The sequence below is a fragment of the Spermophilus citellus genome (assembly GCF_964194105.1).
Source record: "Spermophilus citellus genome assembly, chromosome: 7".
Lineage (NCBI taxonomy): Eukaryota > Metazoa > Chordata > Mammalia > Rodentia > Sciuridae > Spermophilus > Spermophilus citellus.
The window spans coordinates 90,918,212-90,942,422 of record NC_138188.1 but is presented as its reverse complement, the minus strand read 5'-3'; positions in this window follow the sequence as shown (position 1 = coordinate 90,942,422).

The following is a 24,211-nucleotide window of genomic DNA, read 5'->3' as shown; positions in this document are numbered from 1 at the left end:
TGATGATAAATCAGGTGTGACTAGTTTACTCAAAGCAACTATGGCCAGGGGCCACCATACAATCTGCTTGGTTCGTAATTATTTTTTCCATCATAGGTTATAGTTTATAGTTACAGAGTTTTAGGATGCAAGGTATTGTTTTCCTTTTTGTTTTTGTTTTTGGATTTTTTTTTTGTGGGGGGGGATCTCCTCTTACTTGATTATGTCTAATACAGTTGTTGCTGTACTCACAGAGGCAATTATGAGAGGGAGTGGGTTGTGTGTTAAGTTACCTCGGGAAGCACAGCTGATGATGGCTAAGGTCAGCATCTCCCTGCTTCAATGTGATCCTCTTTTAGAACAGGGATCCTTGGGGCCCTGCAGGCCTTCCAGATTTCCACCACTCTCTCTCACTCATGTATCTAGCAGGAGTGAGTCATCTACAACCCAGTGGTTTTGAACCCAACACCTGTGTGCTATGAATATGATGGTGATATTTGTTGGTCAGACACAAAATCACACAGAAGAGTGTTTTAGTCAGCTTATTCCCTGCTGTGACCTAAAGACCTGAGAAGAACAAAAAAGAGGAAGAAAAGTATATTTGGCGCTCAGTTTCAGAGGTCTCAGTGACTCCCTTGTTCTGTGCCCAAGGAGAGTCAGAACATCCTTATGGAAGTGTGTGAAGGAGGAAAGCAGCTCATGACATAGCAGTCAGGAAGCACAGAGAGCATTCCTCAACAGAGACAAGATTTATACCGCAAATGCAAGCCCCCAGTGACCTACCAGCCATACTCAACCTGCTTATAGTTATCACCCAGTTAATCACAATCAGTGAATTTAGGTCCTGATTAGATTAAGGCTCTCATAACAAAACCATTTCTGCTGCAGTCTGGCTAGGCACAAAATCACGAGCCACTCAAGCAGGAACAAACTTTATTTTTTGAAACTGCCACCAATGCCCCGTACGCCCCCAGGAAGAATCCCGGTTGACCCATGCGACCTTCTCCCGGAATCCCAGAGGAGCTTCCTCCCCTGGAATTCCCTCCTACTGTACTTCCCCAACCAATGGGAACTCTCCAGGAGTCCCATAGCAGGCCAAGGTGAATAGCAGGAGTCCAATATCCATATGAATGCAAATCTTTTTTTTTTTTTAACAACAAATGGGACTTAATTAAACTTAAAAGTTTTTTCTCAGCAAAAGAAACAATAAGAGAGGTAAATAGGGAGCCTACATCCTGGGAACAAATTTTTACTCCTCACACTTCAGATAGAGCCCTAATATCCAGAGTATCCAAAGAACTCAAAAAATTAGACAATAAGATAACAAATAACCCAATCAACAAATGGGCCAAGGACCTGAACAGACACTTCTCAGAGGAGGATATAAAATCAATCAACAAGTACATGAGAAAATGCTCTCCATCTCTAGCAGTCAGAGAAATGCAAATCAAAACCAGCCTAAGATACCATCTCACTCCAGTAAGATTGGCAGCCATTATGAAGTCAAACAACAACAAGTGCTGGCGAGGATGTGGAGAAAAGGGTACACTTGTACATTGCTAGTGGGACTGCAAATTGGTGCGGCCAATTTGGAAAGCAGTTTGGAGATTCCTGGGAAAGCTGGGAATGGAACCACCATTTGACCCTGCTATTGCCCTTCTCGGACTATTCCCTGAAGACCTTAAAAGAGCATGCTACAGGGATACTGCCACATCGATGTTCATAGCAACACAATTCACAATAGCTAGACTGTGGAACCAACCCAGATGCCCTTCAATAGATGAATGGATTAAAAAAATGTGGCATCTATACACAATGGAGTACTATGCAGCAATAAAAAATGACAAAATCATAGAATTTGCAGGGAAATGGATGGCACTAGAGCAGATTATGCTTAGTGAAGCTAGCCAATCCCTAAAAAGCAAATACCAAATGTTTTCTTTGATATAATGAGAGCAACTATGAACAGAGCAGGGAGGAAGAGTAGGAAGAAAAGATTAACATTAAACAGAGACATGAGATGGGAGGGAAAGGGAGAGAAAAGGGAAATTGCATGGAAATGAAGGGAGACCCTCATTGCTATACAAAATTACATATAAGAGGTTGTGAGGGGAATGGGAAAATAAACAACGAGAGAAATGAATTACAGTAGATGGGGTAGAGAGAGAAGTTGGGAGGGGAGGGGAGGGGGGATAGTAGGGGATAGGAAAGGTAGCAGAATACAACAATTACTAAGAGGGCAATATGTAAAATTGTGGATGTGTAACCGACGTGATTCTGCAATCTGCATTTGGGGTAAAATTGGGGGTTCATAACCCACTTCAATCTAATGTATGAAATATGATATGTCAAGAGCTTTGTAATGTTGTGAACAACCAATAATAAAAAAAAGAATGCAAATCTTAACATAATCATATCATCTCAATGGCTAGCTGGCGTCACCTTTCAACCAAAAATGCCATGCATCGTATTACTTGGCTGTGGCTCTTAGCAAGTTTGGGTTTTATATTACACTAATTCAAATATTTTTGCTGTTGTGTATATTCTAAATTTCTTTCTTTCTTTCTTTTCTTTCTTTCTTTCTTTCTTTCTTCCTTTCTTTCTTTATCTTTTTTGGTCTTTTGGAAACCCCTGTTCAGTCCATTCTTCCTGCTGGTTCCTCTGGATAAAAAACTTATGATTCTACCACTCTTCCTCTCTGACACATTCTTGACCTAGAAAATGTCCTTCACCTTCAATCTGTGGCTTGGTGATTCCTTCTTTAGGGAAAGCTTCTCTGAACTCCCTGAACCACAAGAGTCTATCAGCATCAACTCACACAGTCCTTCAAAAATCTTTTATTACCCTTTAACATTCTTACTTTGGTAACCTCATATTTATTGTCTTGTCACTCTAGGTTTGTATATAAGCACCTCAGTTGAAGGAATTGCAATATCCCAGCACCTGACAAAGAAAATATTTGTTCAATGATTGATGTAGAAAATTGGGCATGAAATACATTAATTTTAATATTTATTAGGAAACACTTAATATCTCTGATTCTTTCATTACTTTGCCACTACCTAGTATCTTCATCAATATGATTGTCATGTAGTTTTAATAAAAACCAGACATAGTATTTGCTGAGTGCCTAATAAGTATATTCATTATGACAAGTGCTACTTGTATGACATATTTAACCCTCCCAACGGTCTCTTGAGATAAGCTCATGTTTTTACACATCTTAGAGACGAAAGATGTAGATGAATAAGTAACCTGCCCCAAATCAAGAACTGACATGGAACATTATGATAAAATCTAAGTTTTTCTGACTCTAAGCACATGTTTATATTACTAGGACCTCCAAGAGTACATTTAAGCTTTGATAAAAGGAATTTTTGAAACATGGAGAATTTCATATTCTAGCATACGTCAATATGTTAGCTTTCTGTTGCTGTGACAAAATGTCTGATAAAAGTCAATTGAAAGAGGAAAAGTTTATTGAGGCTCATGTTTTCAGAGATTTCAGTCCATAGTCAGATGGCTCTGTTGTTTCTGGACTTGTGGTGAGGCAGAACAACATGGAGGAGAGAGTGTGGCAGAGCAAAACTGCTTACCTCATGACAGCCAGGAAGTAGAGAGAGGGAACAGGGTAGAAGGAAGGGTTTAGGGACAAAAGGGGATGGGGCCAAGATATAAAATATACTCCCAATGACCTAACTTCTCCAGTTAGGTCCCGCCTCCTAAAGTCTTCACTACCTTCCACAGTGCCACAATCTGGGATCACGGGCCTTTGTAGGACATTGCAGATCCAAACTATAACATTGAACATGCTAAAAATCTACATAATATTTGTATTCCATATCTGTGACCCTTGTAAGATTCTCTTTTTACTAATTTCCCCTCTCCATTCCACCTACTCTTGCCAGTCTCATATTTAAATTATAAAAGTAAAGATTCTACCAGATTTGAGTGATAATTTGTTAGCAAGTTATGCCTGAGGATGACTATATTATATGTCCATCAGTATTTTATTCTTTAGGCAAAAATAATAATAATTAAATTATTTATTTATTCTAGTTTGTTATACATGATCACAGAATGCAATTAATTTCATATTACACATATAGAGCACAATTTTTCAAGTCACTGATTGTACACAAAGTATTTTCATACCATTTGTGTCTTCATACATGTACTTAGGGTAATGATGTCTAATTTATTCCACCATCATTCATACCCCCTTGTCCCATCCTCTCCGCTCCCTCTCCTTTGCCCTATCTAAAGTTCCCCCATTCCTCCCATGCTCTGCCCCCCATCACCATTATGAGTCAGCATCCTCATCTCAAAAAAAAAAAAAAAAAAAAAAACATTTGGCCTTTGTTTTTTGGGATTTGGCTTGCTTCACTTATCATTGTATTCTCCAACTTCATCCATTTACCAGCAAACACCAAGATTTTTTTCTTTTTTAATGCTGAGTAATTTTCCATTGTGTTTGTATACCAGAGTTTTCCTATCTATTCATCTACTGAAGGGCATCTAGGTTGGTTCCATAATTTAGCTATTGTGAATTTTGCTGCTATAAATATTGATGTGGCTATGTCCCTGTAGTATGCTATTTTTAAGTCCTTTGGGTATGAACCAAGGAGTGTGATAGATGGGTTGAATGGTGGTTCCATTCCAAGTTTTCCAAGGAATCTCCATAATGCTTTCCATATTGGCTGTACCATTTGCAGTCCTAACAGCAATGTATGAGTGTGTCTTTTTCCCCATATCATCGCCAGAACTTATTGTTGTTTGTATTCATAATAGTTGCCATTCTGACTGGAGTGAGATGAAATCTGGAGTAGTTTTGATTTGCATTTCTGTAATTGCTAGTGATGATGAACATTTTTTTACATATTTGTTGATTGATTGTGTATCATCTTCTGGAGATGTCTATTCAATTCCTTGGCCCATTTATTGATTGGGATAATTGATGTTTTATGTTTTTTGTTTTTGTTTTTGGTCTTAGAATTTTGAGTTCTATATATATCCTAGAGATTAGTAATCTATCTGTTGTATGAGTGGTAAAAATTTGCTCCCAAGATGTAGGTTCTCTATTCACCTCAGTGATTGTTTCTTTTGCTGAGAAGAAGCTTTTTAGTTTGAATCCATCCCATGATTGATTCTTGGTTTTAATTCTTGCTCAAAAGGAGTCTTATTAAGAAAGTTGGGACTTATTACTACCCCCCCCCCCCCGCGTTCTTTGAATCCATGTGTCTGTGCTTTGGTTAATGGAATGTTGGCTAAAGAAATGCTACTTTAAAAATCAGTCTCTAAAACTCCTCAGTTTTGTTACCTATTGCTGCATAACAATTACTCCAAAACTTAGAAGCTTAAACAAAACATACTTATAGTTTTTTTGTGTGAGGAACACACAAGTGGCTCAGTTAGGTGGTTCTTGTTGAGGGCCTCTCCTGAGATTGCAATCAAGATGTTGCTGGGGCTGCTATTATCTGAAGGCTTGACTAGGGCTGGTGGATTTAGTTCCAAGACAGTCTACACACATGGCTATTGGGAGGAATCTTTAGTTTCTCATTGGTTCTAGGTAGGAGGCCTCACTTAATCCTCACATGTGCTTCTTTATAAGGCTGCTAGAGTATTTTCACACAGCCAGCTATAGAATTTGTGAAGCGCAGTGCAACGTGAAAATGTGAGGCTCCTTGGTGGGTGTGGTGGTGCATGCCTGTAATCCCAGCAGCTTGGGAGGCTAAGGCAGTTTGGGAGGCTGAGGATTGTGAGTTCAAAGCCAGTTTCAGCAATAGTAAGGCACTAAGCAACTCAGGGAGAACCTGTCTCTAACTAAAATACAAAATAGGGCTGGGGATGTGGCTTAGTGGTCAAGTGCTTCTAAATTCAATTCCTGATAATTCCCCTGCCAAAAATAGAAAAAAAAAATGTGAGGCTCCTTGTTAACAAATCATTAGTAATTGTAAGATGGTTATCACTGAGCATTCAATTAAATGTAGACCCTGAGTCTGCTTAAACCACACTCCCATGAAAAAAAGCCTATCTCACAACTCAGCATATGAATTTTCCAGAGAATATGACCCAATAAAGAAAGAGAAATCAAGGAAGAAATCAAATATCCACTTCTTGCCATAGGTCAGCCACTGAGAATTCAGGCCTACACTCTGTCTTCCACCTGTTAAAGAGAGGATTTGAGGAGATATTTTAAAATCACTATTTCATCTCAAAATGAAATATACTTTATTTACTTCCTTATCAGCTGAACAGGTAAAAAAGATCCATTGTAGAACAATTAGAGATCATTAGGGATTGGAATAAGCATAGGATAAAAAAATCTGGATCCCTAAATCCTGTTTGAAAGAAAGCTACCTAGAAGAACAACTAATCCCACCTAGACCAGTGAATGGAGGTATAAATAAATCTAATAAATAAATAAGTCAGAGATTTTAGTGTTATTACATTAATTGCCCTAATTCATTACCCAGATCAGAATTTCTTAAAACATTTTTAGTACAATCTGAAGATATACTCAATAGAAAAAAATGTTCCATGTCTAAGTAGGAGAAAATCTATGTACTATATTTTTATCTTAAAGAAAGATCCCATGCACTACTAATTTTAAGACTTTGAGAATTCAATTCCCACCGTAAAAAAAAAAAATGTTTAACTCTAATTCTATTTAAGTCAACACTTACCAAATTTATGTGATCACACAAATAGATAACAACACAAATATTCCAAAGTATGTGATGTCACAAACAGATAACAAGACAGATATTTTCCTGGGATGGAATAGTATAATTATATTGGTTGTTCAAAATATTGAAATACATTTTCTGGTTGGTAAATAGCGTCTGCTCAAGTCTCCCAAATACCTTCACCCTGGTGCATCTTTCAGATAAACTAACTGAATACTTTTGGTCAGATGAACTGGTACCTGCCAGACAATGAGCTAGCCAAAGAACCCAGCATGAGCCAGCATTGTGCCTCCAATATGACACCATCAATAGAAGTAATTCCTCTGTCTGCAGTCCCTGCCTGACTATGAGGGGGCTAAAGAGGCCATTTTTTTTAAGAGAGAGAGAGAGAGAGAGAAGAGAGAGAGAAGTTTTTAATATTTATTTTTCAGTTTTCAGCGGACACAACATCTTTATTTTATTTTTATGTGGTGCTGTGCTGAGGATCGAACCCAGCGCCCCTAGCATGCCAGGCAAGTGCGTTACCGCTTGAGCCACATCCCCAGCCCAACAGGCTAAATTTAATGGTCTCTTAGCCCCCTGAGGTTTGGCTTCCCCCAGTAGGTAGATGTTTCCCCAGAAATGTTCTCACATGGTCTTTTGTTACTTGTGGCCACTTATGGGAAATTGTATCCTTCAAAATATTCCCTACCAGTGGCTACATACTTTTTTAATCCCATTTCTTTATAGAATCAACAAAATTTTAATCAAATCCCGTTGCAATGAAGACACTTTTAAAAAAATTCTGACTTATTACCTTATCAATATATATTTGAAAGGAAATAAAGCTGTTATTTACTTTTATTACCAAATTGACTTATGTTGCAGTAAGCCAATCTTTTCTGTACAGGAATTTTGAAACTGTGCCACAAGATTCACACAGATTAATATTTAGTAATTCAAATTACGCAGAGCCCACTCTGCCATCACACCATACTCTTCTTTCTCATGCTTCATTTATTCGCTCATTCACATTTTCAATATAGATCCAGTGAATACTTACCACAGACAAAGAAGGCTAGTTGGTGCCTTGGTTGATGAAATGTATCCACCACCGATAATGACCTCAGTGTCACCTTATTTGCCCACCATTGCCAGGACTACACAGATTATTAGGTGTTCTGAGACTTATGAAACCTGCCTGGCCCAGGCACCCCTTTACCAAGAAACTTCATTCTGCTTAAAATATGTTTCTCTTGTCTATTAACCACCTCAACTTTTCTACTTACTAGGTTTTGAATAACAGAGGACTTTGTAAATTATATATTATACATTTTCAAATTGTGCTTAAATACTTCTTCCAATAATGAAAACATAGCTTTTGAAAGTATTTAATTAAACCAATTATTTACTTTTTATGATGTGACTGACATCATGACATTGTTAGGTAATAGTTACTATTAATATTATAAGGACACAACTGAACCTCAATCCAGAAGATAATTCATCATTTTTGGACAACTATGGTAGAATATAAAACTTTACCAATAAGCACATTGTTAGGACTTTACAGAGGCACTGTTAGCCCTGAAAAACTTTAAAGACACAGTTCCTCCCTTCTAACATATAATGCTTATTTAAAAAGAGATTGAGTCATGAGGAGAGAGAAAAGGGTGTGGAGATACTTTAATATCAGGCAAAGTAAAGACCAGGAGTATTGTGGGGATAAAAAGGAACATTATGTAATTATAAAGTGGTCACTTCATCTAAAGGAGCAAGTAGTCCTAAGTGAGTATGCACCTAATATCAGATTTTACCACATGAAGGAAAAAATCCCAAACATTTATGTTAAATTCTTGATAATGTATGAATCAAAGATACAATCACAGAGGGATTTTTAAAATGTTTTAGATTGAATTAAAATAAAGCTCACAGCATTAATGAGATATGCTTAAAGTTGTACAACTTTAAATTCCTACATTTGAAAAACAATGACTTGAGTTTGCAACTTATGAAATAGAAAAAGAGGTGCAAATACTGACAAAACAGAAAGAAATGAATGATAATAAGAACAGAAATTAATAAAATATAAATCAGAAAAAACTAAAGAAAATTAAAATCTAGTTCTTTCAAGAGATCAATAGCCAGTAGATGAGAAAGAAAAAGAAAGAAAACAACGGCAAAAAAAAAAAAAAAAATTACCATTTTCAGTCATGACATAGGGTATATATCACAATAGAGTCTATGGACATTAACACAAATATAATGACAAACATTCTTTATGACAAATAGGATATCCTGTATGACAAATTAAATTCATTAAATTAATTAACTTGGATAATTCCTTGAAATTGCCAAAGTTTACATAAGAATAAATAATCTAGAAAAATTTATTACTGTTAAAGATATTAAATTTGCTGCTAAAATCCACTCCCATCTCCTTTCACTCTCATCACAAACACAAAACCAGGTTCGGGTGGCTTCATTTATACTTGGAACAAGAAATAATACCAATTCTGTACAAATGCTCCCAGAAAATTGAGACGAATATAATAGTCCCTAACTAATTTTATGATGCCAGCATCACTCTTCTGCCAAAATTCAACAATGATATTATAAAAAAACCACAGACTGTTATCTCTCATGAGCATTGATGCAAAAATAATTAATGAAATAATATCAGATCAGATCCAGAAATCTAAAAATGGATAATAAAGAGCTTAGTGTAGTTCATCCTAGGAATGATTCAACATTTAGATCAATCATTCATATCAATATGATTAAAAAGAAAAGTTACAAGGTCATTCAAATGGACGCTAAAAAGCCCATGAAAATATTCAACATCCTTTCATGATAAACACTGCCATTCATCTAATCATGATAAACAGAAAATTAATCAGAATGAAATTTTGTCAGCCTAATAGACACTAACTCTGAAAAATATATTCTACCTTTGTTCTTAACAATGCAGGTCTGAATTCCATATCTAGTTTCCTCAAATCTGACTTGAGGAAAGGATATTTCTTATTATCACTTCTTTTAAAAGTGTGGAGGCAGCAAAAGATACTGATATGCAAAATAAACACTAGCTCTATTTGCAAATCACCTAATTAGTTACTAGAACTAATAAATGAGTTTAACAGTTTACAAGACATAAAGTAAACATACAAAAATAAAATTTATATACTAGCCATGAGCAATTGGTAAATATTTTTAAAATATATTTATGTTATTACCCATAAACACAAAGTAATTTTAAATATTTTTTGCAAAATATGTGTAGCACTGAAAACCAATTGGTAGAAATTATGGAACATGTAAATAAATCAAGAATGAAGCCATTATTATGTTTTAGAAGCTTCTACTTATTCTGTATAGAAGAATTATTTCCATCAACAGTTGTGAGATAGCCCCTAAATTCTTAAGTACTACCCTTCCCATTTGACAAATTTTGAACTTCTATTGTATGCCAGGTACTCTTTACATGTTGAGGATAACATAATCAAAATAGAAAAATGCAAACCTTAAGAAATCATTTTCTATTTTGAAGAAACTGATCATCTGAAAGAGATAAACAAATGGAATTGTTCATTAGATGCTAATAAATATTAGAGGATAATGAAGACAAAAGATTGGGGGGTGGAAGGCAGGTATGGAGTATTTACCATAGCATGCTCAGGATGACTTTAGCTGAGAATGTGACATTGAGTTGAGGCCCGAAAAATGTGACAGAACTTGATCACTAATATTTGAGAAATAGGAAGAGGATTAAAGTTCTGTGACAGGAGTGACCTGAGATTTTAGAGGAACAAGAGCTCGATCATGTTAACTGGAACTCATAGCATATGTGCACAGAGAGGTCATAAAACTTTAGCATCTGGGAACATGTAAGCCGCTGGGAGTCTTTGATTGTACTCTGCATACCAGGGGAAGCCTTTGGAGACTTCTGCACAAAGTGTGTCATGATCTGACTTTCCTTTTAAAATGATCATTCTGTTTGCTGTGTTGAAAAAGATCAAAAGACAATAAGAGCAAAGTAAGGAGAATAATTAGGAAGGTATTACAATAATTCTGGAAAGAAATGATGATGGCTTCCTGATAATTGGTGAGAGGTAGATTTTAAGTGATCTCACCACAGGGGGTGGGGGGAAGTATGTGGGGTAATGGAATCAGCTCAAGTTAGCCATTCCACAATGTAAACCTATTTCAAAAGAACATGTTGCATGCACTAAATATATACACTTTTTATTTGTCAATTTAAAAATGATTTATTTTAAAAAAAAGAAATATGGCTTACATAAGGGTAGTTGCATCGGATAAGCTAGTAAGTGGTGAGATTCTGGATTTATTTTGATGTTATAGACAACAGAGTTTAGAGTCAAGTGTATGATGTAATAGAGAATGGTATTTGAGAAGGAGTTAAAAAATGATTCCATCTTCCTGGACCCGAGCAATTGGGAAGATGTTATTTTCTTTTACTGAGAAGTGAAAGACCATCTGAGAAGCATATTTGGCAGGAGATAGAGTGTTATGGAATATTAGAATATTAGTGTTATGGAATAGAGTGTTATGGAATAGAGTGTTATGGAATATTAGAATCTCAGTTTTAGATGTATTAAATTTGAGAATTGTCATATATAATTGTTAGGCAACCGAATATTTAAATGTGCGGTTCAGGGAAAAGGTCTGGACTGGAGATAGAAATTTGGTAGGCATTGGAATATAGATAATATTTGAAGCCATGGAATTACATGAAAATGAAATGGATGATGGAAATAAGTGTGGGTCTACCAGAGAGATTGTCCAAGGACTGAGTCCTTTGCACACCAACAGTAAGACATTAGAAGAGATGAGAATAACCCAGAAAGAACAGCAAAAAGGAGCAAATAAGGAGACAAAGGAAAAACCAGGAGAATGTAATGTTTTGGTTAATGAATTAAGGTTTTCAATATACTCCAAGTTCATAAATGAAAGTGAGTCTAAGGTTATTCCTGTAATTCCTGTGACTCCCACTAGTCTCATACTGATGTGCTCTTTTGAGTAGAAAAGAAAATGATAAAATTACAGCAAGCAGTACATTGGGGCCATGCCATGTAATCATTACTGGTATATGGTTAATAAATGTAACAATTATAACAGGACAAAAGCAAAAATCTACAAGTCAGTTTATGATTACTTTATTCCACTTTATTCCCCAGTCCTTTTCAAATACCAAAGAAAAGACTATCAAAATCTGGGTATATCCATGCAATGTCACATTCACAATCTGTTGTGTATGCTGAATTAAGAAAAACACTGAGAATCTCAGCAAGGATCTTTTGAAGGTATTCACTATTTACATCTGCTTTCCTTCCTCAGAGATACATGTACAACATCTCAACATGTATTCTTAGAATATTTCTTAATGTAACAGAATTATCATCAATATGTTCTCTGCTTTATTAGGTTTTTCAAACATCAGGGCAAAGGATCTATAGATGAGATTTGTGTGGCTCTGTAATGAAAATTCTTGGCCTATACATTTTATAGTGCTTCTCTATGGTGATTGTCTTAGTAAAGCCAAAATTAACCCACATATTAATCCACCATTGAAGGGTTAACTGTTGATTTGTAACCTCAGTGGTATCACTAGACTTGGGAATGTAAACCACAGGAGCCAAAGCTACTCTTTTCTCCAATTATATTTTAGCTAAGCTACTTTGCATTTTTTCATGGTATATTACTGAATGTGTTATTTTATATAATTAGTTTATGCCATGCTTATTTAAAACATTGGTTAATCTAATATAGACTTGCCTTCACAGTATAGACCATATTAACCAATAGTATTAGAGTAATTTGATATTAGGATGGAAATTCTTATATGGCATATAGCTAAATTCATAGCCCCTTTCATTATTTAAAACCAAAATGAAATTCCACTTTTGAAAAATATTCAACTAATATTAATGAAATTGCCTCCAAAGGCAAAATATAACCAGTTTTGTTTGATGTTGCTTATTTCCTCAATCAATTTAGGAATTTCTCAGAGCTATAGTCATGCGTATTTTCTTATTGAAACACAGTTTTAGTAGTGTGTTTACTGTAGGGTTTGTTGCCATTTGGGTTTGACTGTGGTATGGCTCTCGCTTTGTTGTGCTGTCTCCATCTGGGCTACTCTCTGCTGTGGTCATGCCAGGTGGAGGGTAGGCCATGTGGCTTTGGCCTTGGTCAGCAAACAGTTCCTATTTCTGCTCTGCCACTGCTGATTGTGTAAAGCTGTGAAGGCTACTTTGCCTCATTTCCAGACACATAAAGAAATGAAAATACATGCCACCGCAGTGTTTTCACTGCATCCATGAAAATGTTCAAAAAAGCTTAACCATTTTCTGGCTCACTGAAGCCCTTCTTCTTGCTGGCAAAGCTTTTTGCCTGTCTTCCACATTATACATTTTTTTTCTCTACCCTGAGTACATCAAATCTCCATCCCTCAGGTTGTCTATCTTCTATCTAAAATGTTGTTTGGCCATCTTTTATTTCCATTGTCCTTCTGTTTGTCTAACCATCCACTGTGTACTAGTATTCTGTGTTTTCTTTCATCTATCCTCTCACCTCTCCGTTTTTATCTAAAGCCTATCTGTCTATTTCCATTTTTATTGCATACTTACTGTATTAACAAAGCAATACTTTTTAAAAAATATCTTTATTTTATTTGTTTATTTTTATGTGGTTCTGAAGATTGAACCCAGGGCCTGGAGCATGCTAGGCGAGCGCTCTACCGCTGAGCTACAGCCCCAGCCCCAAACAATACTTTTTATTATCTTTTTCTAGTTTAAATTTTTTCAATCATGGATTATGAAACAAAGGTAAAATTGACAGACTCTATTATTGCTACATTGTAAACAGCAGCATAGATAGTATATAAACTAGTGTCCAAGATTCTTGACTCTCTTTAAATGGACTTCCTAAGACAAAGTTTTTCCAAAATATATTGGATAATTTGAATTACAGTCAATTTTTTCTAAATATTTTGGGGTAATTCATTTGATCTTTACCTGCAAGTTTCAAAACAATGAAATTCAATTTGTCCACAAGCAATCAAGATTAGCATGTAATTCTGCTTCTTCACTCGAGAGTCCTCACTTCTGTCCTCTTTCATCTTAGTTGTTCTTTAATAAGTGTTTTCTCATAGTGTGGCAATGGCTGCCAGAAGCAACCTGGGCAACATGAGTTCTTGTTCACCTATTGTTGTTAACTATCAAGATCCACTGATCAACAACATAGGTAGGGTTTTCCTCTTCTCTAATTCACTCAGCTGAAGTCAAGTACCTACTGCTGCACCAAAACCACTCACCAGAGTGATTCTATGCACGAATTAATCTTATACTTGGTTGAGGGATGGAATTTATAATTATTGGTTTTAGGTAGTCAGAGCTTTGAGCTTCAAATGGCTCATTTTCCTTGAATCACTAGAGACAAATGGAGAGCTATGAATTCTTAAGCAAAATTGATATTATATGATTTCAGAACAACATAATATTAAGAGTAGGTAATACAAAACATGGACAGTCAAGTAGTATACACTACTCGTAGTTAACATAAATCTCTTTGGTTCTCATCTGAATTTTTTATAGGCCATTTCTAGATTTCTTAGAACAAAAAATTATTTTTCTAGAAAAATTTAATAATGTGATAACTTATTTATTTACTCATTATTTTGATTTTACCTTGTGTAAGCCAATAAAAATATTTATAAAATTATTTTACATGTTTTTGCATGGTTTCCCTTGCAATACACTTTCAACTTACATAATCAAGAAACATTTCTTTCATCTTTACATTTTAATGTATTTAGTATGTAGTAAATATTCAATAAGTCTTTGTCATTTGAATGAATGAATGAAACACAGTACAAATGGAAATAGTTTACCTGCACTGCAATCTAAGTTGAGTCATAGAATTATTTTTATATGGAAATCATCAAAGGTATATAATATCCAACCATAGCAAAATTATTAGTAAAATAATAGGCTTTGAATTTTTATTTATATGTTTTTAATAGTATAAGGAAAATTATAATATGTTAAATGAAATTTGGCACAGGTTATATACTTTATAATAAAATATACAATTTATAAATACAGAAAGTATCAATAGTTCCTATGAAAAATGTTTTCATCTTTAAATTTTTCTGTGTATACTCAAATTTCTATGATGAGATTGTGTTTCAGAATGCCTTGAGAAATAAGAAACTCAACTGGTTTATTAAAGAATACAAAAATGTAGAGATAACAAAAAGTACTGAGTTAGAGCAATTCTAGGGTTGCTGATTTTAGTGGTTAAGAATTGTGGTAAGAATTTGGGATTTTGAATTTTCCAGCTTGCCATCTTCAACATGCATCTTTGACATGCTATGAATTCCTATGGTTGCAACATGGCTATCACAATTCTGGATTCGTTAAAGATATTAAAGCCTCCATCATGAGAGGCTTTTCTCTTACTGTATACCTGTTTTTAAGAGCACAGAAAATCATCTCAGAAGTCCTCTACCAATTCTTCCCTCATATCTCAGTGGACACACCTAAGTCATATGCCCACCTCTTAACTGATTACTGGAAAAAAAACATGGAAAGGTCATCCCTGGTCTCATCCATTGAATCAATTTTTATTCAGAAAGACTTCTGAATAAAATCAATAGGATTAGTTCTGTACTAAAAGGGAGAAGGCTGAACAGGTTGCTTAGAGATCAGTCAATGATCTCTTCAGCAACAACACATACTAAAGTAAATAGCTTCTTCCATACCTTGTTCTATAGGTAGGATAATTCACAAAATTGTAACTTTCCATTGACTTATAAAGTAATGTTTTTATTATGCCTGAATATTATCTAGAACAGTGTGAGGTCTGTATTGGGCTGTTTGTTAATTCCAGTGAAGAGGCTAGATTTATCATCTACAATACATTTGTTTTTTTTTCATCTTGTTATTTATACTAATGAAAAATTTTGCTATTATTTACACTTTCATGTGGTATTTTAATCAACTTCTTTTTAATTGCTATGTGTTTTATATTTCTCAAAAGCACTAAGGCAATATGTTGGTATTATTAGTTTTATCATGATATAGGATAACAAGTACATTAATTTCTTAAGAGGAAAATCACACAATCACATGTGAATAAAACAAGTTAAGACAAAGGCAACAGATGCTCAGCTATAAAATAAAATTAAATATAAGCATTTTAAAATATTCTATATTTACTTCTATCTAGCTAGTGATTATATCCTTGCATTGAAACAAAAACTAGTAATAAGTCATTTTTTTAAAAAAATTATTTTTCAAGGAAAAGAATAATGGTGGTGGGGATCTAATGAAAACTGAAGGGAGATTAGTAGAGGAAAGGATCCAGCAAGAGGGAGAAGGAGATAGAAAGAGGAAATACTGGGAAATGATATTGGCCAAATTATATTTTCATATTGTGTGCTTGTATGAATGTATAATAATAAATCTTACCATTATGTGCCATTATAATACACCAATAAAAATATGGAAAATAAACAGAAAATAAAATATTTTTTTTCAATCTCAGATCATTCTAGTACTCAACCAGGGACTCAAGATCTTTTACAAGCATTTACCTTTTAAAAGTGTGGCATTTGAAACTATTACTCTAGGAAAAGAAAAGAAGTAAGACAGGAAGGGAGGGAGGAGCACTGTGATGTGGAGGCCTGACTGACTAGTAAATGTAAGGTTCCACAATAGGCATTTGTGATTTTTATTATTTTAGGTAGTGCTACAGTTTGGATCTTAAATGTACTTCAAAGGCTCACATGTCAAAAGCTTAGTCCCCAGCTTGGTACTATTGGGAATTGGTGAAGAATTTAAGAGGTGGGTCTTAGTAGGCATCTTTCAGTGTTTGGGGGTGTGCCTTTGAAGGAGATACAGGACCCCAGCCCCTTCTGCTCCCTTCCTTTTTCCCATCTATAAGTCAAATGACTTTATTTTTGCCACATGCTTCCATGATGATTTGCCAACCCAGGTTCAAAGTGATGGGGCCAATGAGTCAAGGACAGAACCCTCAATCTGTAAGCCAACATAAATCCTTTTCCTTTTGAAATTGATCATCTCAGGTATTTTGATACAGTAACAGAAATATAGCTAGTACAGAGCATTGTAGAGGAAATAGCAGGTAAAGTAGAAGGGTTCTCTGTTCTTTCTTTCTTTTTTTTCCAACATCCCTTATGTATTTCTTTCTACTCAATTTATTTCTGGCACTGGCTAGAATCTTTTGCGTGGAATATTTCTGGCTTCCTAGAGTCCCACTTCATATATTCTCATTAAATTTATTAAAACAAAGTATTTTCTTTTTATCGTATGGAAATTTCAGCAGTCTGCACAGCAACACAAAACCTACCAAAATAGATTAGAGAAAAACATTATGTGATGAAAGACCTAGGATTTATAGGGTAGCTACTATATTTCAGATAATATACTTAGCATTTCCTAATTTGCAGTTGTATTTAAATCCTTACAGGAATTATCTATTCAATAAGAAAGTTGATTTTAGCAAAATAAATCAACTGATATAATAAGCATAAAGTACTTAGTTGAAGGCCTATCCAAAAAATGCTCAATAAATTCTATTATTATTAATACCTTTTGCCCAAACTTACACTACTAAGATGAAGCCTTATTTCAAATATAGTCCTATTAAATTATAAAACCTTTTATTACAATATTCTATGATGCAATTGTTTTCTGAAATATGTACCTCATTAGCATATCATTTCCTCTTCTGTTAGCATTCTACTCACCAACCAGACTCCCAATAACTACATACTGAAGTCAAAGTAAAATATCTGCATAACAGCTCTTCAGGGTGAGTGTGGCAAGGCCTGCAAACACTGCCAGTTCAGACTAAAATGTGCTGAGGCCAGTAGTTTCTCTGGTAGTATTAGAATTCAGTGTTCTCTAAGGAAATGTACTTGTTCTTCCTGCACTTTACTTATCTGAGACTCCCTGTAAGTGCCAAGTGAATACGTGACATCCAAAAGTAGTAGATCGCTCACTAAGTTATTTCTACCACTTAGCCAAAATCCTAGAAAATATTTGGCATTTAGTTGAGCTAATTTGAAAATAATTGCCGGTTCTGTTGAAGTGACTTTGACGAAAACAGCCAAGGACTCTGCCTCATTACCTTTCTAGGGCTTATCATTTATACAAAATTTCTTTCAGAAAGAAATGAAAATAATAATAACAATAACAGTATTAAAAACATTATCTTCACTTTTCTGTCTGTCCGATCTCTACTACACTAAGTATCACTCTCATCAGAGGAGTACTGTATAAGGAAGCCTAATTTATAAAGGTGAAGTCTTTGGATCCATGCTTTCAAAGAGACTGCAATTTTATGAGAAAGTAGCTCAATACAACTCACATGCAAATGTCATAAACTGTCATCGGTAAAGTCATGATCCAGACTTTGGGAATTTGGAACTTTTGTAGATTGTGTTGTCTAGTGTATCAAAATTGAGAGGGAAGGGACCAGTTGGTAGAGTTTTCCTAAGAAAAGTCACACCTATACATTTGAAAAAAGTAGTCATGAATAACAGACTCAGGGTCTGAATGTGTTTGAAATAACATATCTCTGAAAGTTTAATCAGTTTTATGTACCTTTCTCTTGGATTTGGGGACAAATAAAATGTAGTTTCCCTTTTCAGTGTTATATTTCAGTTACTGCTATCTCCAGTGAAACTTAATGGGAAAATACAACCTTTTGAGGGGTGAATGTTGAGATAAGGGATGAGGTATTAATAGGCAAATTTGGTTTGTATCACATTCACCTGAATGCTGATGCCTCCGTATAGCAAGCAGTGATCTGTCCCTGAAGCCATCTAGAAATAGAGGTTCTAGATATTGTCTAAAACTAAGTGATTAGAAGACCACCTAGAAGGAAGGGACAAAGAAGCATATCACATGGAGGTGCAGAGGGACAACTAAGCAACAGGAAAAAATCTACCACTTCTGCTCTCCCTTTGCCAAAAATACATTTGAGTGGCATTTCTCAAAATATACTCACCAGGATTCCCATGCCATGATAACCTCAGAACTTTTTAAATATGAAGAATTCTGAACTTTAGAGCACATTTCTCAAATCAGAATCGCTGGTGATGTCTCTAGATATGCATCCTTAAAATTTACTCTGAAGTTGAATTTTATGCACAGTAAAATTTAAGAATTACCAAATTAGGGTATATTAACCATTGAGGGGGAGGGAAGTTGCTGCCTGGGTTTAACATGTATGGGTGGGATGATATGTAGGTCCTTGCCTGGGTTACAGTTTTACTTGATCAACATAATAATGATCAACTCCTAGCTGCATTTTATTATTGTTCAGACTATCACCACACTTCATTGCTCCCCAGCCTTAAGTTTTGTGGAAGCACACCATCTTTAAGTTTAGTAATCTGGTTCGATCTGTATACACATTTGTTCTTCAGAAGCATATGTATTATATTTTAAATGTGTCTGCTTCATGGTACCTCTTAAATCACATCTTTTGTTTATAATCTCTATGATTTAATTTAGCATTTTCCTCTCATATTTAAAAATAAATGTGCATGTGCATAGGTTAGTGCCATTCAACTTGATATTCAGCCTACCCAAGTCATAAGCATAGTCATAAGCATTCTCCAGGAGTATTTGGCTGGTTATAATCTGAGACTTTAATGATCCTGTCCTTCTATCTGATGCTAAATGAAACTTTGAAGTAATGCAGTTCAAGGAGCTGAAAGTGATGTCTGTACAGAATCTGGGACAGAAAACAGTCTATCTATAGCAGTGCTGGTATCATATTGTTTTTTTATTTATGACTCCACAGGTTCATAGAATTTTAGAACTTTAAGGAGATTTAAGAGTCTGTGTAACACAAATATTGTCACCTGGCTCATTAGGGATAAATCCGAAGACATCTCACTAAGAAAGCTAATAATATTATTTCAAATTTTCTTTTTAATCAGGTTGTTTGAGCACAATGAGCTTCATAGTAGTAGGCTTCATTGCATGAATTATATTCAAATTTCTTGGGAAAACAATGAACCAATGATATGCTTTCCAAGTAGAATAATCTAAAAGCTTGATCTTCTATAATACTTGTTAAAACAAAGAATGGAGTCATATGGATTTTGTCATTCTTAGATCAATTTTTATAATGCATGTATCTTCTTCATCAGTGTTATTAGATTAGTAGAAAGAATCTGCATGGTAGGTTTGCTTCTCTGAGGCCTAGCATTAGCTGGAGTAACTGAGGCTCATCTTCTCATGCGGTGCTGTATTATTACACTGGTGATGAGAAGTAGGGTCAGACCATAAACCAGAAATCATTTGTACAAAATTCAAGCACTTACTATGTATAAAACATGGAACCAAATATTGTGGTGGGTTTAATGGCTTAAATAAAAAAGAAACCAAAAAGAAACAAAGACAAAACCTGTAGAAGAAATTAGCTTCTTCATTAACAGAACTCCTAAAAACTAAAAAGTAGATATTTGTTTCTTAAAACAAATACCATGCCTCCTTTGCAGTCTTAAAAGTTAGAATTTTTTTTGTGTGTGTGTGTGTGTGTGTGTGCTCCAGGGCCTTGTGAATACAAGGCAAGCACTTTGCCAACTAAGCTATATCCCTAACCCAATGTTAGCATCTTTTCTGCTTCTTTGACCCAACGCTGTTTTTCTACCTAAAAACACAAAACATGAACTGGCTTCTTTGCAAGCATATATTTTCTTTTCTTTTCCCTAAATGTTTTTGAATTTGTCTTCTTTGCTTTTTTAAGTTAGTTACTTTATGAGGTCTTTCATTCCCTCTGAATGACAAGAAACAATTTTTGTTATGGGGAGATGGTGAAATCTTCAATTATATTCAAGTATAAAAAGAATGTATAAAACAGAGCTGAGGTCATTGTCTAAATTTGTAGACTGTCACTCTTCCAGTTTAACTTGAAATCCAGGACCTATAACTATTCTTAATGTTCACATTAGAAGAGTTTATGACCTGGTTTTGGAGAAATACCCATACATATACATGCAAAAATGTATGTCTACATGTATATGTGCACATATACACATAAATGGCCATCCCTCTGTGTCCATGGCTTCCACACCATGGATTCACCCAAGAGGGGAAAATATTCATTAAAAGATTGTATCTAACCCAACATATACAGATTCTTATAATACAGTACAACAACTACTTACATTGCATTTTTAAAGAGGTATTATAAGTAATCTAGATGATTTAAAGTTTTCTGGATGATATGTACAGGTTATGTGTAGATATTGTGTCATTTTATATAAAATACTTGAGTATCCATGTGTTTTGGCATCTTCAAGGGTTCCTGGAGCCAACTGCCCCAGAATATAAAGGATGACTGTGTGTGTGTGTGTGTGTGTGTGTCCACATATTAACAGTTCTCAAGACAGAATATGCTAAATACAACAGCAAGATACTCAGGACATGTGAATTTTCTAGATTTTTAGGGTAATCTTTATGGCATCAGAACTAGTTTGAAACTTACAGAACTCAGGTCTCTTGGTGTCCAAGGGAACTGAATCCAGCAAAGTGCATGAATTATTTGACACTCTACCTCAGGGACCCAGTTCCTTATGCTGCTTCTTTTCACTTGTAAAACCTTTTCTTGTGCATATATTTTATATCAGTCATCATTATGGAGACTACAAATAGGAGAGTGGACAAGAAGCTGGTAATGACAATGTGATGCTAAATGCTTGGGTACAGGCATCTGCTGGGCAGTGTGGGAACAGAGGGAAGTCCTCTAGGAAGAACTGATTCCTTTAGGAATTTATAGAAAAAAAAAGAGGGTTTCTTAATTTCCTTTGTGCCATGGATGTCTTTGGCTATGTGATGAAACCTATAGACTCCTTCGTATGATAATATTTTCAGAGGCATATAATAAAATGTATGAGAACTCAAGAGAATCAAGAAAACACAGTTGTCAAAATATCGTTAAAAACAAATTTGTGCTGCTTTATTAAAGCATTAAATAACAGCATCTTGTAACATAACAACCACTTTAATTTTGAAGTAGTAATGTATGTGCACAAAATATTTGCAGATATGGGCAACAATGTTAAAGTGACATAAAAATAGCCCAGTTTTCCTTGGTGGCAAGGTTGCTGGTATCGCAGATGTCATAGTGGTTGATGTTGACACTTGTAATGGAAGAAACGTTACATTTCAGTTAGAATTTGATGAAAATATAGAAGACACTTTTAGCTCATTCAATTTTCTCTGTGGAGTATCTCTGTAGGGACCATGGGCCTCAGGCTAAGAACCCCGTTCTAAAGCTAAGCGTTATCCAAAAAAGTCAAATTCATATAAGTAGAGAGATGAATCATGGTCCTCAGAGGATGGGGTGTGGGGAGGTGGGATGAGAAGAGGCTAGGTATTGTCAAAGGGTGCAAAGTTTCATTTGAGCAAGAAGAATAAGTATTAGAGATTTATTGCACAGCATGGTGATTGTAGTTAGTAATAATATATTTATTTGATAATCATTGAAAGTAAATTTTAAATGTTCTCACTACTGAAAATTAAGTATGTACTGCATTAGTTAAGCATTGTACATTGTAAACATATCAAACCATCACATTGTACAGCAAATTTATCTAAAATATTAATTTGAAAAAATAAGGAGGTGGAGATGTAGCTCAGTGGTAGAGTGTGTGCTTACTATGTTCAATCCTCAGCACTGCCAAAAATAATCAAAAAGTAGGTAGGTGTGAGCAGCTTAGGGGAAGGGAACATGTGCACTTTTTGTTGAGTCTGCTCTGGGACTCCGGATTCCCCAACCTTTAAAGGACCTTTCCTTCTTTCTTTCACACTTTTAAGGAAAAGATATTTGACCATCTGTTTTCCTTTCACTTACAGATTTGTTCTGTATTGGACTAGCAGCAATAATCCCTGTTAATTACTTTAAATGTTATAAATACTGGTACAGGTATTTGTATTCTAAACATATATCCTTGGTATTCTTTCTGAAATATTGTTTTCTATTGGTTCTTTTGCATATAACAAACCCGAGTGTCAGTAATTCTAGTCAGATGAACTAACCTTATTTGTGATGATTAATAAAATCATCTATATTCCTGAATTTCTCCAGTGCTTTTGTTTTAAGTAATTTATTACAAAAACATTACTCATACATTGAGAATTAACAGCACTGTATAAAATTCATTTATTAGATAAAAGACTCCCCTATGCTCTCATCTATAAATAAGCAAATATTTATTAGTCTTTCTGTGTGTGTTCTTTCAGAATATATATATATATATATATAAATATGTAAAAGTGCATATATATACACATATACATATATACATGCACTTATACATATATACTTAGGTATGTATATAAATTATATATGTACATGCACATATATTTATATATAACATATAGTTTGTTTTGTATAAAATATATGATTATGGTATATAAATTGACAATCCAATGGGCTACTTGGCATTTATCATTCTTGATATTTTAAATTAGATATGTCTTGACATCTGTGTTTTTGGTTTTATATTTCAGAGTAAAAACTGCTGGTGAAATTTTTGGTTGAGTTTTGGATTAAGAAGATTTTTATATCATTATTGGTTAGCATTCTTGAAAAGTTTAAAAATAAAACCTGGCCTGACATGAGGAAAGAGCTCCTGAGGATTTAGACCTGTAGCATGCACTGGGTGAAAAAGGGTGATAAAATACAAGGGGAGTGGCTGTTCCAGGGAAAGAAGCTGCTTCTGTGCTTCACTGTCCCTACACTGCTCAGCAAAACATCAGAGGAAAAATGAAAATAGGTTGTCTGTGGCTAGGCATGTCAGATTCTTATGCCTTGTAATGGACAGAATATTATCTTCTGGGTGTCTTTGTCATTTTCTTAAAAAAAAAAAAAAAGATAGTTCACATGTTCCACTTGTTCTGCACCAGTGAAAAGGTATTCAGAAGACACACATGTACATGTGGCTACTTGGCAGTACCTCTGTCACCAGCGTCTTTCAGTGAGTTCTGAAAGTTAACAAACAACCCTAATTCATCACTGCTCAACTTTCACTGCAAGGGAAACTCATGAGGCTATTTTAGGAAAAAATAAAGATATTTTCAAGAATGGATAGATGACTAAGGTGAGGTGAAAAGGAATGTGGGTAATATTAGGTTTCTCTTATTTTAGAATTTAAAACAAAAATCACATGTAGGTGGCACTTAGCCCGAATGATCATCAGAAGTGTTGAAAACAACTCCTTCTGTCAGAAAGCCACAAACACAAGGCATGTATTTTTGTGGATTTTGCTGACAGCTCTAGGCCTAGCAACCTTGGGAGACCTATTTGTTGTTCTTGTCACTAAGAGATGACCACAAACGTACATTCTTTGGAAAGTAGAGAATAACCATCAATTGTGGGTGTGTATCTTATCTATTGTGGGATTTTTTTAACTTACTATTGTATTCACTTGAATCTGCCCCAAAATAATTTATAATGAAAACATAACAAATCATATTTCTACTTCACTGTTTATCTAC